Source organism: Octopus bimaculoides, chromosome 1, assembly GCF_046866305.1.
Source record: "Octopus bimaculoides isolate indiv1 chromosome 1, ASM4686630v1, whole genome shotgun sequence".
In the NCBI taxonomy this organism is placed as follows: Eukaryota; Metazoa; Mollusca; class Cephalopoda; order Octopoda; family Octopodidae; genus Octopus; species Octopus bimaculoides.
Genome location: NC_142928.1, coordinates 140,222,519 through 140,237,518, shown reverse-complemented (window position 1 = coordinate 140,237,518; position 15,000 = coordinate 140,222,519). Strand labels below are relative to the sequence as shown.

Here is a 15,000-nt window from a genome sequence, read left to right as displayed (position 1 = left end):
GGCACCGTGGGTATGTGTCTTCTGGTATAGCCTCAAACCAACCAATGCCTGGTGATTGAATCTAGTAGATGGAAATTGTATGGAAGCCCGTTGTATAATTCTATGTGTGCGTTTGTCCCCTCACATCACTTGGCAACAGGTGTTGGTTTGTTTAAATCCCCGTAAGCTAACGGTTGGGCAAAACAGACTGATAGAATAAAAGTAATGGAGTCGATTTGTTCGACTAAACCTTTCAAGTGCTGTAGTATGGTCGCAGTACATGAAACAGAAACAATATAAAAGACACATTAGATAATGTAGTCCTAGATATAGTGTGCCACAAACATAAAAGACGAAAAAATCACCTCTTGAATCCATTTGAATAATAGCAACAACCAATTAACTAATTAACTAATTATGAATAATAGTTTATTCTTTTATTCCTTTAGTTCTTTCAGTCATTTGACTGCGGCAATGTTGGAGCACCGCCTTTAGTCGAGCAAATCGACCCCAGGACTTATTCTTTGTAAGCCTAGTACTTTGTCTATCGGTCACTTTTACCGAACCGCTAAGTTACGGGGACGTAAACACACCAGCATCGGTTGTCAAGTGATGTTGAGGGAACAAACACAGATACACAAACACACACACACACACATACACACACACACACACACACACACACACACACACACACATACATATATATGTATACTACGGGCTTCTTTCAGTTTCCGTCTACCAAATCCACTCACAAGATTTTGGTCGGCCCGAGGCTATAGTAGAAGACACTTGCTCAAGGTGCCACGCAGTTTGTTCGCAGTTTTTTTAAGGTTTCGTGCATCAACTTTGTTAACACACACTTAGCTATCATTTGATCATGCAGATGTAGTTATGAGTTATTTGCTTCTCTAAACAGTTCTAAATATCTAGAAGCAGTTCTAAATATATATGTGTCTAAATTGGATACATTCTTCTTTCATCTTTTTCAGTTATTAGATTGCAGCCATGCTGGGATACTGCCATGGCAGGTTTTAGTGGAAGAAATCGAGCTTAGTACTTACTCTTCTTTAACGTCGGTCTCTCTTTACCGAACCGCTAAAATACGGGTATATAAACAAACTAACACCGATTATCAAAATAAGTCACACACACATTTACAACGGGCTTCCTCACAGTTTCCGTCAATCAAATTCACTCATTAGGTATTGGTTGACCCGGGATTGTAGTAGAATATGCTCGCTCAAGGTACTGTGCAATGGTACTGAACCCGAAACCAGGTGAGTGCACAACGATGCTCTTACCCACGCAGCCTGTGTTCACATGTATTTACTTCGGAATTATGTCATCAATACTTCGGCAAGTACACAGGAGTTAACCCCTTGCTGTTGAGGTCATGATAAGACAGAAACCAGTTTAGAATTTTCTCTTACACTTGTCGAAATAATATAAAATATTAATCTTTGACCAATATTTTTCATCTATTACATAATTATATATAATTAGCGTTTTCATATTTCTTGTAATAAATATGTTAAGACTAACTTAAGAAACAAAATCTGTGAATGAGTGAATGAGAGCGAATGAATGAGTTAGTGCAGTTAATATAAATGTTTGTGTATATGTATATGTACATATATACATGTATATATATATATATATATATATATATATATATATATATATATATATATATATATATATATATATATATATATATCTGTGTGTGTGTGTATGTATGTGTGTATGTATACGTCTATATAAGCACATAGGCACATAACTGTGTGCTCGGTGGTCTTGTTTCACTCTGCATTAGCTGTTGAATATGATTATGATTTGACTACGATGACGATCATAATGATGAGGAGGAGAAGGAAGAGGAGGTCAAGGAAGAGGTGGATGTAGATAATAAGGATGTGGATGAATGATGATTACTATTGACTCAAATTTAATATGCGTTAGTGGCATGCTCCTATCGTAGTTGTAAGTTTTTACTAGAACTACTACTACTACGACTACGACTACTACTACTACTACTACTACTACTACTACTACTACTACTACTACTACTACTACTACTACTACTATTTGTAGTAGTAGTTTCAAATTGTGGCAAAAGGAAGCAAATTTTAGGGGAGGGGGTAAGCTGATTACATTGACCCCAGTGATCAACTGGTACTTATTTTATCGATCCAGAATGGACGAAAGGCAAGTTCGACCTCGGCGGAATTTGAACTCAGAAAGTAAATACGGCCCAAAATGGCGCTAAGCATTTTACCTGGCATGCCGCCTTAATAATAATAATAATAATAATAATAATAATAATAATAATAATAATATTAATAATAATAATAATAATAATAATAATTAATAGTTATCGCCAAGCCAACATGGCAGTCCTAAAAATAGGACGAACGCTGCCGTTGATTAGCTCCAAGAGGCCATCGCTTCTAGCTAGCTATGTGACACGCGAATCTGTGTCCATTATAACCTTCGAACATGTCGGCAAAAAAGTTTTATGTATTTTTGCCTCTCTCTTTATGATTTTAGTTCAAATTCCGCCGAGTTTCGACTTTGCCTTTCATGTTTTCGAGGTCGATAGAATAAAGTACCAGTCAAGTACTGAGATCGATGCTGAAATAATTATTTAAATACAATGATTAGTTTCCATACTAACACTCCTCTTGAATGTTTTTTGAGCGGTGGATTTGAAGGCTTGAACTACAAATATCAGCTCAATTCACTGTTGAAACTAGAATAAACACTCTAAAATTTATTGTTAGTACGCTGCAAGGTTATTGTGTTCAGAGATGTTCAAGAGAATTACTAATGGAATTAAGTGGTTAAAAGTTGTAAGGCTTATCGGATTTCGTTCAAGCTCCCATTCATATTTCAAAAGCTTAAAAATCATGACGAGGCAGTTTAAACTGTAAATGCAATTATTGGGACCTTCCCTAATTACCAAGAACTTATCCCAGTTCAACGGACTTGCGAAATGTATGGCAATAGCAATGAATCCCATCTATACGTAAATAATATATGCAAGTACATAAATACACAAACACACAAGCGCGCTTGCATATAAGAATTAATGAACGGCAAAAAAAATATAAGAGTTATTTTCATTAGCTCACAGCTGTTTCTACTATTAGAAGCATTGAACTGAGAGCTGAGTGCTCATACGACACACAACAACTTCTTCGAAGTCATTTAAATGAAGTGCACACTTATTGCGGAAAGCAATTTTCCCATAATACGCAATATAGGCGCAGGAGTGGCTGTGTGGTAAGTAGCTTGCTTACCAAACACATAACTCCGGGTTCAGTCCCACTGCGTGGCACCTTCGGCAAGTGTCTTCTACTATAGCCTTGGGCCGACCAAAGCCTTGTGAGTGGATTTGGTAGACGGAAACTGAGAGAAGCCCGTCGTATATATGTATATATATGTATATATGTATGTTTGTGTGTTTATGTTTGTTCCCCCAACATCGCTTGACAACCGATGCTGGTGTGTTTACGTCCCCGTAACTTAGCGGTTCGACAAAAGAGACCGATAGAATAAGTAATCTAATGAGAACGATTACATAACTCCTGTTTTTATGTAATTCACTCTTAAATAAAGTATAAGTATAGAGTCTCTACGCCAAAGTGAAATCATTATACTCTTTTACTCTCTTTACTCTTTTACTTGTTTCAGTCATTTGACTGCGGCCATGCTGGAGCATCGCCTTTAGTCGAGAAAATCGACCCCAGGACTTATTCTTTGTAAGCTTAGTACTTTGTCTATCGGTCTATTTTGCCGGGGACGTAAACGCACCAGCATCGGTTGTCAAGCGATGTGGGGTGACAAACACAGACACACAAACATATACATACACATATATATATTTATACATATATACGACGGGCTTCTTTCAGTTTCCGTCTACCAAATCCACTCACAAGGCTTTGGTCGGCCCGAGGCTATAGTAGAAGACACTTGCCCAAGCGACCATGATGGAGCGTCGCCTTTAGTCGAACAAATCGACCCCGGGACTTATTCTTTGTTTATAATATCATAGTTATCTATGGAAACCTTATATTTCTTACATTTCTGTTTGTTATCATAAAAAAAACATCTGTATTGTTTATATTATTATATTCTTTTATATTAAAGGTATAGCTAGAATTATTATTAAAAACATTTATATTATTATTATATCCCGCCTTACGAAGTGTTTCATTATAGTAAGGTGCGTGTTTATGGAAAATTTCATAGTTAGAGGAAAGTAGCAATATTCTTTTTCCTATACTATATCTTAACGATTTCTTAATTGCGGGTGGGTGGTTACTCTTAGCATTAATATATTTAAGGTTTTCATTGTTTTTATGGAAAGGTTGAGTTATACCTGTTATTAAATTAAGATTAACATCTAAATAATTAACATTGTAGTGCTCATTATATATGGTAATGCTCAATCCATTTCTATTGAAAAAGCTATATATTTTCTTCTTATATAATTCTAGAGTTCTGTTGGTGCAGTCCTTAGTTACTAATATAAGGTCGTCCCTATATAAACCACCGTCTAACTTTAAGCTTTCTAGCTTAAGTTCGGATAATAAATACTACCATTTCTTATTATTATAGAGAGATCAGCGCATGCCATCAAAGTGACACTGGGGTAAAAATATACGAAGTCCAGTATACCCATCATGACTACCCGTCTGATAAGGGTACACCAGGCAAATGCATCACAACGATATTATTATTATTATTATTATTATTATTATTATTATTATTATTATTATTATTATTATTATTATTATATCAATGCCCCCATTGATATATCGAAGTTGTCCTAGTATCCTTTCTCGCACATATTTTATTGTTATATCTAATTAGCGATTTTCTAGTCATTTTTACTACATTCACCTCATCATATGTCATCCCAACCTTATTCATTGCATATATAAGTGCCTTATTAAGGATGATCTCATTTATAGAAGAGTAATAATTATCTATATCTATTTGGATGAATTTATGTCTATTTTTATCTTTAATTATTGAACCATTTTAAGGTATCATTGGTGCTAGTCCAAAGCTTGAGATAATTATTTAGTCTATTGATATATTTATCCAAAATTATCTTACTTAATTTGCCTATATCAGATTTGCTTGGGCATATGAGTCTAACTTTTGGGTCTAAGTAAAAATTATCTTTGTGGCCCTTTAAGGTAATCCTAGGGTGCATGGGTTCATATGGTTCCGTTTTGTTATCTAACTCGTATCTTATCATTATTGATGAGATACGAGCTAGATAATATATTTTAATTCTACATAGAAAGTTTAATATTTGTGTTCACGAAGGAACGCCATTTTGTCACGTGACACCCATCGTATAAAATCTATGCTTCATGGGTAATACTGCAGTCAACAAGGAATCTTCGTTAAGATAAGTGATGCTGCTATTTTTATTAATACTGTTAAACGTTCGAATTCATTTAATAGTTAATAACACTATCTTTTTATATGTTTTCTTATTCTCAATCCACAGAAAGCATTTCTTCATTAGAAGAATTATTCCTTTAACTTGAAAAATAATTATTTTTATTATAAAACCTTGACATTTTATATATTGTATTAATAATTGCTTTCCTAAACGTACAGATATTTCTACTGTTTCCTATTTTATTGCATTATTTAAATATTAGGATACGATTTTTGAATTTACAAGATCTGAAGAGCGCCCTCATTCTGAGTGGAGCTTATCTTGATCGATTTATTGTAAATTGCGCAGACCTTTCCCACTATTATTTGGCCACAAAACGCGCGTAGTCTATTATTCACTTTCTTTTTTTATAAATTTACTAAACTGAATTAAATTTTTAATCTAATATTTTATAGATTTTATGGATTATAAACTCGAGAACCCAGTTTCCACAAAAAACTGTTTGCCGGGAGCTGCACAAAGCCGGATTTCATGGGAGGGCTGCAATCAGAAAACCACTACTTTCAAAAACAAACGTTGCAAAGCGTTTAGAGTGGAGTAAAAACCTACAGAATTGGTCCCTAAAGCAGTGAAAGAATGTTATTTTCTCAGACGAGTCATCCTTTACCATATTTCCGACCACCGTGTTTTCTGATGGTTCGTTATGGTTGAGCATGTACATATATGTGTTTGGGGTCTCTAATATAGGGTTGCAAAGAGCCATAACGATGAAACGCGCATAGGAACCTTAAAATAAACTTGTGCTGATCCATTCCCACGCCTCCACCCACATATATGAACAGTCAAACAATAAATTGAAGAATCGCTCAATACTTTTCAATTGAGCACCATTTTCAATTTATTTTTACAAAGTTAAAAAGAAAATAAACATTCATAGTGAGGTTGCAGGCATCATATATATTTTTTATTCAAAAATTTACACGGACTTATACATATGCACGCGCGCACGCAGACACACACACACACACACACACACACACACACACACTTTGAAACTCGTATATAAAAAAAAAGTTCATTAAAAACAGTTTCTCCCTAACTTATTTCAAATCTTTTAATTAGACCCCCATCAGGGCCAGCAATATTTTGAATTTAGCTATGATCCTTTTTATTAATTTCATCGACAAACCACCATTGCTGAATTCCAGACTTACAGTTGTTAAATAGTATTGTCGCTAGTGCACACTAATATAGAGAACCATTTCAATATGTAATGCTGTTTGCAGTTCATTCACTGTTAATTCTGTTCTCAAAAGTTGTAGTAATTTTGTCAACTCTGTGGATTAAAGATATGCGCCTAGAAATTCAAGTAATTTTATGTAGATGCTACCATTTCTTATTATTATAGAGAGATCAGCGCATGCCATCAAAGTGACACTGGGGTAAAAATATACGAAGTCCAGTATACCCATCATGACTACCCGTCTGATAAGGGTACACCAGGCAAATGCATCACAACGATATTATTATTATTATTATTATTATTATTATTATTATTATTATAGTAGTCTATAGTAGCTTTCACTTCACTACCGAGTGCAGTTCTGTGTGCCTTGGGTATGTGCTTTGGTTTGTTGTGCTTCTCTTATTTTTACTGTATTGAAAGTAGGATATGTGAGGTGCCTAGTAGTGCCATTTTCTGTACGTTAGTCCTGGTGATTTTGTTATGCATTTGTCTGAATATTTCTTACCATACCTAATGCGCCTATTATGTCAGAAATCATTTCTGTTTTTAGACTCCACATTCGAGTTACCTCTATTTCCAGGTGTTTGAATTTTAAAAGTTTCTCCGTTTCTTTTAGAGAATTATTGTCATCTGTTGGTATTGATACATCGATTAGAAAGCATTTTTTTCCTTCATGATCTCTGACAACTATATCTAGCCTATTAGCCTTAATTTCTCTATCTGTGTACATTGGTATACACATAGTATGGTTGCTTTCTCATTTTCTGTGACCTTTTCTGGCATGTGCCTATTATTATTATTATTATTATTATTATTATTCAGTAGTTTTATTTTTATAACGTGCTTTCACTTCACTACCGAGCGCAGCTCTGTGCGCCTTGGGTATGTGCTGTGGTTTGCTGTGGTGCTCTTATGTTTACTGTATTGAAAGTGTTTTGCGTAGGATGTGTGCAGTACCCAGTAGTGCAATTTTCTGTATGTTATATATATTTGTAAGTCCTGCTATTTTTGTTATGTATTTGTCTGAATATTTTTTTATTATACCTAAGGCACCTATTATCATCATCATCATCATCATCATCATCATCATCATCATCATCATTGCCTTTGCACAGCTTCTAACGCTGGAGATGTACTACGGTGTCAGCTGTTCACTACCAGTGAACTAAGGTAACACTCTTATTTTTCGAGCACCTTCCGGAGTATTCGAGCGGTTCCAAGCAGTGCTGTTTTCTGCAAGTGCTCCTATTTGTTCCACGTACTTCTCAAGATTTTTACGCACTGTTCCCAGGGCTCCGACAATTATTGGTACCACCTTTTTCATCGACCACAACTGCTTTACCTCCCAAGCTAACCTGTCATATCTATTGACTCTTCTTTCTTCCTTATCGCATACCTTGTTGTCATCTGGGCATGCTATATCTATGATCCAGCATAGTTTGCTTTCTTTCTCAATTAAGACTATGTCTGGCTCATTATTCTCTATCTCATGGTCGCACTGAATCATAAAATCCTACAGGATCTTTGCCTTATCATTTTCGATGATAGATCTGCAATCTTCAAACCTACACAAGCTCGACCTTCTTACTTCTAATAATAACGGTTCTGTAGCATTTTTTACATACGATGCTATGTTGTTTTCTTCTGCTCTAATACTATGTTTGCATCCAATCAGTCCTCTTCCTCCTCTTTTTCTTGCTACATACAGTCTATCTGTGTCACATTTTGGGTGGAGTGTCCCATATCTAGTTAGCGATTTCCTTGTCTTTCTGTGTAAGCTGTTTAGTTCGTCTACTGCCCATGCGATTACTCCTGCTCCATATCTAAGGAGTGAAACCGCTCAGGTGTTGGTAGCTTAAATCTTATTCCGTCCGTTTTATTTCGACTTAAGTGTCAGTCTCAGTCTGCGGAAGTACTCCGCCTTAAGTTTTTCTGTCATTTCTTTCTTCAACAATCTATCCATTTCTAAAATCCCCAAGTACTTACAGCCGGTCTCTTTTATCTGTTTCATAACCTCCCCCGACGGTATCGATAGCCCGTCCATACATTTGATTTTGCCTCTCTTCAAGACTAACAAACCACACTTTCTCAGTCTGATATCAGCACTGAAAGTATACACCGCATTAGCGAGGAAACTGATTTGGGCTTCATCTTTACCATAAAGTTTGAGGTCATCCATGAATAACGAATGGTTGACTTTTTGTTAGCGGCTTTTGAATACATACCCAGCTTTTGCTTTCCTCAGAATCCGTGTTAGTGGTATCAAGCACAGTACAAAGATCAGTGGGGACAGGCAGTCCCCTTGGAAGATGGCCCTCCTGGTTTCTACTGTCCCTAAACTTCTTCCGTATGCTGTCAGGTCCGTCCTCCAATTCACCATACTTTTTCCAAGCAGTCGCTGAACATTCGATGCAAAACCAAGAGTGTGAGATCATATCGTACGCCTTACGATAGTCGATCCATGCCATGGCTAAGTTACTTTTCCTCCTCTTGCAGTCTCTATGTACAGTTTTGTCTACCAGAAGTTGATCCTTGGTACCTCTGCACTTACGCTTGCAACCCTTCTGCTCATGTGGCAGGACTCCATTTTTTTCCAGATGTTCGTACATTGAATCTGCGAGTATTCCAGTCAATAATTTCCACATAAGTGGCAAACAAGATATCGGTCTACTGTATTGCCTTCTTCGATGTTTTTCAAGCACAGCACTGTCCTACCCAATGTCAACCACTCTGGTGTTACTTGGTCGGCATTTAACAAGGTGTTGAGTTGTGCAGCTATTCGTGCATGACATTCACCGAATCTTTTGATCCAGTAGCCTTGAACTCCATCTGGTACCGAAGCCTTCCAGTTGCTCATCTTTTGCCTGATTTCCTTCACTTCCCAAACTGAAATTACTAGTTTTGCCTGTTTTGGACAGACTACTGTTTGTTTCAATTCTTGCAACGATTCAGAATCCTTCTTGTGCTCCTTGCTTTTGCTCCAGATGTCACTCCAAAACCTTCGACTTTCATTGTTATCTGGTATCAACTTTTCATCTGTACACTCTCCATTTATTTCTTTATAGAATCTCTTCTGATCTACTCTGAATCTATTCTGGTAGTAACCCTTCATTCTTTGGTCGTATTTTACCATCTTTACTTTCTTTGCAACGAGGCGCTGTTTCAGTTCCTCCATTACCACTTTCAGGCCCTTTCTTTCAATATTATACTTCCCTTTCAGCGCCCTGTATTTTTGTTTGCTTTTAAGCTCCCCTTTCTCTTTTCGGTCTAACATAGATTTCCTTCGAGAGCATATCTAACCCTGCCTGTATTCTTCTTTTCCACCATGGATCTTTTCTTTTGTCACTCCGATTATGTTTCTTTTTCTTGACATCAACACCCACGTTTTCTGCTACAACAATACTTGCTGCCTTGATAAAATTACTTGTTTCTCTGATATCGTTTGTTCTGATGTATTTCAGAATTTCTTTTTCGTGTGCTCCTTGTCTTTGCTCCAGATGACACTCCAAAACCTTTGACTTTCATTGTTATCTGGTATCAACTTTTCATCTGTAAACTCTCCATTTATTTCTTTATAGAATCTCTTGACATTATTATTATTATTATTATTATTATTATTATTATTATTATTATTATTATTATTATTATTATTATTTTATGTTTGACTTTTGTTTTGCATTTGTACAAGTTGGATCCAAGTCTCACCCAGAGACCTCAAGAGACAACAAGTTAGAAGTTCATGTAGGTGTTATGCCTAGGGTACCATATATTTGGATTTATAGAGTTTTGTTCAAGTGAATGTTTAAGAAACCATAAGAAAATTATGTGTTTGCTTTAAAATTTGAGATCACATAGACAATATTTTACGTAGGATATGGGCAGTTCCCATGAGCACTATCTTTTGAACTTCAGCCATTTTGGGGTTTCCTGGAATCTGAGCTAGGTAGTAATCAGCCCGTTTCGCTGTCATTCCCAGGGCACCTATGACAATAGGTATTGTTTTCGTCTTCAGATTCCACATTTTGCTAATTTCTATTTCAAGATCTTTATATTTGCTCAGTTTTTGGTAGGTCTTGACAGATACGTTTATATCAATTGGGACAGTCATATCAATGAGGAGGCATGATATTTGTCTGAAGTCTTTCAGTATGATGTCTGGCCTATGTGCGTCTATCTTTCTGTCAGTTTGAATGGTGAAGTTCCAGAGGAGTGCAATGTGATCATGTTCCCACCAGTTTTTATCATGGGGCAAGTCCAGGTTTTTGCATATTACCCAGTGAATATATTGTGCAGCTCTATCATGTCTGTTGAGATACTCTGTAGGCGCAAGCAGACTGCACATGGAGACAACATGATCGATGGTCTCATTTTGTTGTTGGCATATACGACATAATGGGGAACTGCCGTTCTTTAATATGTTGGCCTGGTAGTTCTTTGTAGGTAGGCATTAATCTTGGGCTGCTATGATAAACCCTTCTGTTTCTGATTTCAAGCCAGAGGCCATTAACCATTGGTGGGTAAGGGCTTCGTCAATATCTGCATTATTCGCTCTCTTTGGGTATTTGCCATTGAGAGGTTTTCCATGCCATTTTTCAGTCATAATATCTAAGGCATCAATTATTATTATTATTATTATTATTATTATTATTATTATTATTATTATTATTATTATTATTATTATTATCATACATGGAGGCGAGCTGGCAGAATCGTTAGCACGTCGGGCGAAATGCTTAGCGGTATTTCGTCTGAGTTCAAATTCCACCGAGGTCGTCTTTGCATTTCATCCTTTCAGGATCGATAAATTAAGTACCAGTTGCGTACTGGCGTCGATCTAATCGACTGGCCACCTCCCCCAAAATTTCAGGCCTTGTGCCTATAGTAGAAAAGATTATTATTATCATCATCATCATCATCATCATCTTCCTCATTATTATTATTATTATTATTATTATTATTATTATTATTATTATTATTAATAGTAATAGTAGTGTAAAGACCTGGCAGAATCCGTCCGACTTTACCTTCTGAGTTTAAATTCCACCGAGTTCGACTTCCCCTTTCATCCTTTCGGTGTCAATGAAATAAGTATCAGTTGAGTACTGGGGTCGATGTGTTCAACATACCCCATCCCCTGAAACTGCTGGCCTTGTGCTAAAATTTGAAATCTTCATCATTCTTATTACTATTTGATGAAAACTCTCAGCTTATTTTGCTGAGTATGATGGAACGTGCCAGCTGCTCGCATCCAGCAAACTAAAGTGACACTTTTTACTGATCATATTTCAAGAACCCTGCAGAGAACTCTTGCATTTCCAAGTTATGATGATTTTAGTAAATGCTCTCGCTTTACATTTGGACGAATCTTTTTGAGCCATGCTGGTAGCTGAGTGCTGATACTTCCAAGCGCGCCGATTACTATTAGTATCACGTCCACTCGATTATCCACAGCTTGCGTATTTCCACTTCAATTCGTCGTAGTTTTTTTAGTTTTTCATTCATTCTTCTTCTTCTTCTTCTTCTTCTTCTTCTTCTTCTTCTTCTTCTTCTTCTTCTTCTTCTTCTTCTTCTCATTATTATTATTATTATTACTGTTACTACTACTACTACTACTACTACTACTACTACTACTACTACTACTACTACTATCATTATTCTTATTCTTCTTCTTATTATTATTAAGGCGGTGAGGTGGTAGAATCGTTACTGCACCGAACAAAATACTCAGCGGCATTTCTTCTGGCTTTACTTTTTGAGTCCAAATTCCGCCGAGATTGACTTTGCCTTTCATCCTATGGAGGTCAATAAAATAAGTACCAGTTGAGCACTGGAGAGAGGGTGGGGGAAGTCGATGTAACCAACAAGGCATCCTCTCTTTTGCCTATAGTATAAAGAATCTTTGTGCTGAAAAGCCAACGTCGATGACTCCCTTTTAGTTTCTTCGCGACCGTGATATTGGAAAAGGGAAGGGATCAGGAGTCTGTAGTCTTGATTTGAATGTTTTGAGCGGAGTTGGTTCCGCTCACGTCAGTCTGGACGACGACAGATTCAATCCAACACCTATTGTCGGTATTCCATACTTTATACTTTTTTTTCACTCTTTCACACGTTTCAGTCATTTGACTGCCGCCATGCCGTACTTATTCCATCGGGCCCTTTTGCCGAGCCGCTAAGCTTCGGGAACATAAACACATCAGCATCGGTTGTCAAGCGATGGTAGGAGGAACTAACACAGACACAAAGACACACACATAAATACGTATGTATATATATATATATATATATATATACATGCATACATATTAGGGATAAAATCTAAAATTACAGGTAAAAACTCAATTAAAATCAATTTATTAAAAATTAAAATTAAATTAAGTTTCACAGTATAACCTTGTTTTTTTCCCCTAAAACTATATATATATATAACTTTTATAAGTAATATTCTAAAAGAATATGTAACTGAACTTATATTGAGTGCTCTATTTTTTGAGCAAATAAATATATATATATATGTGTTTTTATATTAGGCTTTTTTATATTTTAGACTTTACAATATTCATGCTTAATTACGCATAAAATTTTTATACGCATTTATATTCACATGTATCTTTATCTACATTCATATTTTTATACATATTTATATTTATATTTCGTATATTTGTATTTTAAATTTTAAATTTATTATATTACCATGTCATATTGGATATATATTGATTTCCTGAGAATATTATTGATAAGTTTATGAATTTATTAATAATATAAAAACACACACACACACACACACACACACACACACACATATATATATATATATATATATACACGGCGGTTTTGTTTCAGTTTCCGTCTACCAAATCCACTCACAAGGATTTGGTCGGCCCGAGGTTATAGTAGAAGAGACTTGCCAAGGTGCCAGGCACTGAGACTGAACCCGGAACCATTTGGTTGCTAAGCAAGCTTCTAGCCCATGGTAGAGGAGAATCACTCAAAGTATCTCGAGGTGGGATCGAACTCCATACCTAGTAATTACAAACTGAACCTTTGAACCACATATCCATTGCTACTGAAATTCTGTGCTTAGGTAAAAATAAATATTAGCGCCGAACAGGTAGGTTTGTTTTAGCGCGGCACAAAATCCCTTGGTACTGTTGCGTCGTTCTCTCTGCTCCGAGTTCAAATTCTGCTGAGTTTTGTTTTGTCTTTTATCCTTTCAGAGTCGTGGTGAGGGATGTTGGATGTAAAGTTGGAGATGCATTAAATTGGACAGGCGTGGAGAAAGCGGTTGTTTAAATGTTGGAGCGTAATCATGTCGGATGATTAGGCCCGCATTAAGCTTGAGCAATGATTCACCAAAAGCATATTGGACGAAAGACAAATTGGTCGGGTCAAGTTTAGATAAAGACATTTTCGTAGAAGGAGAAAAAGAGGTGGAAACATAAATTCAACTGAAAATATTTTCGTCGATGAAAAAAATGAAGAAAAAATATGGAAGAAATATTCGTGGTAATTTAATGATTTCCAAAGAAATAGTTAAGAAGATATACAAAATAACGCAATGATTTATTATTTACTTAGTCAACTGTCAAGATATTTAGAGGAATAATATTTAAAAATTATTAAAGTATAAATCAGAATTCATAGATTATATATAATCTATACAATTTGACGTCGGGTTTATAAAGTTGTTTGCCATAAGCAAGATATATATATATATATATATATATATATATATATATATATATAAATATACAAGGTGCATATATATATATATATATATATATATATATATATATATATATATATATATATATATATATATATATAGATAGATAGATAGATAGATACAGTATATACATCCACAGGCATTCGCACATATGCAAGCACACACACACACACGTACTTATGAGTATACATTCATAGATATAAATGCATGTGTCTGTGTGTTTATGTATATATATATATATATATATATATATATATATATATATATATATATAAATATATAGATATGGCGTAGGCGTGTCTGTCTGTTAAGAAGTTTATTTCCCAGCCACATGGTTCCGGGTTCAGTCTCACTATGTAGCACTTTGGATAAGTGTCTTTTGCTATAACCTTGGTATCTATGTCTATATGCATGTATGTGTGTGTGTGTACCCTTGTATGTCTGAATCTGTGTTTGTCTCCCAAAACCACTTGATAATCGTTGTTGGTATGTTTACGTCCCAGAGACATTAGCGCTTCGGCAAAAGAGTCCAACGGAATAAGGTTTATGGTATGAAAACACACATACTGGCGTCCATTCTCTCGATTAAAAATTATTCAAGCCGGTGCTCCAGCATGGCCGTAG

General features: G+C 35.7%; 1 long non-coding RNA gene across 1 annotated transcript in view; it reads left to right on the top strand.

Moving 5' to 3' along the window:
• LOC149137776 (uncharacterized) overlaps window positions 1-14,076 on the top strand; it is a 52,745-nt gene extending 38,669 nt beyond the window's left edge. Inside the window, exon 2 of the long non-coding RNA XR_016239727.1 lies at window positions 13,868-14,076. This is a non-coding gene — a long non-coding RNA (uncharacterized LOC149137776). The remainder of the gene's footprint in view (window positions 1-13,867) is intronic.
• Window positions 14,077-15,000: the final 924 nt, after the last annotated feature.